Source organism: Eubalaena glacialis, chromosome 14 (assembly GCF_028564815.1).
Source record: "Eubalaena glacialis isolate mEubGla1 chromosome 14, mEubGla1.1.hap2.+ XY, whole genome shotgun sequence".
Classification (NCBI taxonomy): domain Eukaryota; kingdom Metazoa; phylum Chordata; class Mammalia; order Artiodactyla; family Balaenidae; genus Eubalaena; species Eubalaena glacialis.
Window position 1 is genome coordinate 4,837,286 of NC_083729.1, and position 4,384 is coordinate 4,841,669.

The following is a 4,384-nucleotide window of genomic DNA, read 5'->3' on the forward strand; positions in this document are numbered from 1 at the left end:
CTCACCTGTGATGTTTATTTCACACACCAGACATATAACTGAGCTCTATAGGATTCAGGTTTTAATCTTTTTTTTTTTTAAATTTAGCTGAAAAGTTCATGGGTGTTTGTTACACTATACTTTTTAGTTTTTTGGGTTTTTAATTTCTTAAGAATTAGATTTTGACCCCCAGCCTCCCATACTGCTCCTTATTTATGCTTTTAAAATTCTAAGACAATAACATATCCCAGGAGTGTGAATTCTCTGGAGAGCTTCAGGGAGATGCGGAAGAACTCTCCCTTGAAGGACTGATTCTTGGCTCTCTCCTCCGACTTCATGGAGGAGACCCCGAATACCAGCATTTCAGTGAAGCATTGATCCCTAACAAAGCTCCCCAGGGAAGAATCGCCAGAATCCCACGGCTGGAAAAACCCCTCAGAGATCACCTGTTCTTATAAACGAGGAGCCTAGCGCCCAGAGGGGAGACCTCCTCGCCCGCAGCCCACAGCTCCTTCTCCACAGATCTTCTCTCTCCATCCTCAGCACCTTAATTCCGCACACAGACCAACGCACGTGCAGCGGGATGCTGCCCTCAGGCATCAAGGCCACTGGGGTGCGGAGACGAGAAGGTTATACCTGCCCTGAAGCACAGTGAGGGGCAGAGAGGAACAACGTCCCTCAGGGGAAGTCAGAGCAACTCCTGGGGGAGAAGGGATTGCAGGGCTTGGGGGTGGGCAGAGAGAACAGGGTTTCCCTGAGCACAGACAGGAGGGAGGGGCGCCTCTTCACACCCCCTGCGTGAGCAGAGTCACAGAAGCAGGCCTCCTGGGGTGGCGTTGGGGACAGACAGGTGGTGAAGGGGCTGGAACAGCAGGAAGAAGACCACTAGGCTTGGCCAGCCTGGGGGATTCAGGGTGAAGGCTGGTGGTGGCATGAGAAGCATGGCTACCAGTTGGGAGCCTGCAGTGGAAGGGAGTGGAGGCCTGGAGGTGACTAGGAGGCTGTTAAAATGGGTGGGCGTCTGTACCAGACTGTGGAGTGGAAGCAGAAAGGATAGAACATCAGTAAAAAGACTTAAGGTCAACAGAGGTGAAATTGCAGGGTTGGCTCTGTTGGCAGCCGAGTTCTGGGTGTACGGTTTGCTGGACATGCTGCAGTGACCTGGACACGGGGACTGTGTGTTCCTGGGCCGTGTTGTGGCACTTTGTCCACAGAGTTCAGGATGATCAAGGGAAGAATGACCACTCTGGCTATTCCCGTCCTCTGCTTTCAACATCGCTGGATCTTCCTGTGCTAAGCGCCCTCCTCCAGGACAATCATGAAAACGCCCAGTGTTAGGAGACACGCAGAGCAATGCTCGCCTGGGTGTGCCCAGTTCTTACTCATATTCCCCCTCCTTCAATCCATCTTAATTATGATGCTTAATTAAACATCCCACAAATGCTGCCAAAATGCCCCATTGCCTCAGCAGCTAGAGCCTGGAGGAAGTAGATGCACAGGGACAGTCCATGCTCACCCTCAAAACTCAGGTGATGCTATCTCAGAGTCACCTTTTCTTGATGCTGAAACAGGAAAAAGAAATTGATGATCTTGGCCAAGGAAACCATGGGGAAATGGTCAGGGTGATGACTAATTTTTTTTCTTCTGTGATGCTTCACTCAACAAAGAAGCTTACTGCCTAGGACGGAGCATGAGAAACCTTAACCCTTAACATTTTCTAATCCTTACAAAAATTCTAGAAGTCTGTATTATTTCGCACCCATTTTGTAGATGAGAAACCATAAGTTCACCTGCCCACGGTCAAAGACAGTATTCCTTGGAGCCAGGATTTGAGCAGGTGTCCTTAGGATTGCCAAGATGGATCTCTCCACTGAATTGTTTCATTTTCCCAATGCCTCTTGTAGAGTGGGTACCGTGGAGGCAGGACCGCTCATTATTTTGAGAGAGAAGCTCATTATGGCTCAGAGAGGATGTATCGTAAGTGATGTAACTGGTAGCAGCAAAGCCAACTTATCCCATGCTGCCCAGCGACTGTGCACTTGTGTCTTTGGTCCAGTGTTTTAGAAGGAGAAGCTCTTTGGTTTGTGGTCCCCATGCTGAGAGCATGTTTCAGGCTTCTGTTGTGACATGGTGGGGGCCACTTGTTTACCAAAGACCCTCCTGTTCCCCATAATTCTCGGTTTGTGTATGAAACAGGGTAAGTCGTGCACAGGGACCCACGCACACCATTACACATGTAATATTTAGTTAGAGCTAGCACTTTGCTGTAATTTCTCTTTCCAACATCTATTTCATCATTAGTCTTTTCATTTCTCCTGCAGAGCCTTGAGTATTTCTTGAAAATGACTTCTATGAAATACTTCCATATGCATTTAAACTTGTTCAACATACTTTTTCAGTTTTTAGTGAAATTGCAAAAGTCAGTTTTAGATATTTGCAAACGGCAATAACTTCTTTTCTTTGATCCGTGATTTTCTTCTCCAGCTGGTATATTCCTAGAGTTGGAAGGAATCTTGGTAGGCGTCTTATCTCCTTTTTACTGAAAATGTGGTTTTAGACCTGAAGCATTACAGTGCTTGGGAACTACTTAGAAACGCAGAAACTAAGCCCCACCTCAGATCTACTGAGTTAGAATCCGGATTTTAGGACGATCCCTAGGTGACTGGTGAGTACATAATATTAACTTTTCATGGCTGTGTAACAAATTAGCAAAAACTTAGTGTCTTAAAACGTGTTGATTATCTCACAGTTTTTATGTGTATGTAGTCTGGGAAGCTTAACTGGGCTCACTGCTCAGAGTCTCACCAGGCCAGAAAGGTGTCAGCTGGGCTGTGTTCTCATCTGCAGTCTCTACTGGGGAAAAGCCCACTTCTGTTCTCATTTACAATGTTAGCAGAATTCATTTTCTTCCATGTGCCTGTTGTTGTCTCCAGGGAGCCCCTCAGGTCCTAGAGGCTGCCTGCACTTCCTCACCACGTGGGTTTCCTCAACATGGTGGCTTACGTCATCAAATCAGCTAAGAAAGTCTCTCTCTAGTGTGTGCTAGCAAGATGAACATATATGCATATGTATATATATGCACTTGTATATATAAGTATATGTATATATACATGTGTACGTGTGTGCGTGTGTAGATTAATCATGGGAGTGATGTCTTTGCCTTGGTTAGAAGCAAGTTACAGGACTTGCCCCACTTGAGGCAAGGGAACTATACAGGGTGTGAGCATGGACGCTACCCTAGGGTCTTTCTTTTGTGTAAAGAGAAATTTGAGAAGCAATGATCATATCTCATCTGTTATCACATTCTCACAGGTGCAAGGACCTAAGGCTTTGCATATGAACCACTTTTCCTAAGTGACACAGCTGGATTTCCAATCCTCTCGTTTGCTTTTACACCACACTCACCAGCTTCTACACCCACTGCCCCCTCCAAGCATCTCTTGCTAAAGTCACCAATGCCCTCTCAATCCACACAGGCTCCAGTTGCATTATGCCGGCATTCTGCTTTCCCAGAGAGGGTCACAGCTGAAAGGGCTCGACAAAGAAAGCGTGGCGGTGTCCCCAGTGGATGAGGGGGTCTGTAAGACCCTCAGCCATTCTCAAAGCACGTGGTAATTGGTGGTTCTGGATGTTTCTTTTGTTCCTTACAAATTCCAAAGGATTCAGCCAGACAAATACTCCAAGACCCTCTGGAGTGTTTCCCTTGTGCACAAACTTCAGCCAGAATAAACCAACAGTGAAATGGAGGGAAAGGTCACAGTGTTTTTCTGGGACTCCAAGGGACTGCCTCAGATTTAGCTCTGATTTTTCCAGCTCACGATCCCTAACCACAACCCCACCGTCCTTCACTGTTTCCCAGACCACATCAGAGATGCCTGGGATCTCCTGCCTTCTCTTCCCACTTGGAAGAACTCTTGACCTCCTCCAAGAGACCCTGCTCAGATGTCCCATGCTCTATAAAGCCTTTCCTGTCAATCCAGCTACTGGCCCACCCCACCTCCCTGACCAGCTCCTGCAATCCCACTTTCCTCCTATGCCCCCCTTGCATTTGGTCAAGTGGCCATGCTGACACTTCAGATGAGTTGTAATGACCTATTTATGTGCCTGTATTCCTTGGGAGAACTTGGGCCCTGAGTCTACACTTTGTTTTTCCTAGTGTCTAGTAGATGGGCACCAAATGATTTCTAAAAGGGTAGATGGAAACTGTAGAACTCAAAGACAAATAAAACAATGTTTTGATGACCTGGGTTCTACTAAGATAGTGGCCTGAGTAGCCCTGTTCTGTTCACCCCTGACATTCATGTGAGCTGGTCACAGAAACAAAGAGGCTGCCAGCATTTCAGACCCGAGTTTCGTTATCAGGTCCAAATTAACTCCCAATGTCCAGGCAAAAGCAGAATGTGAC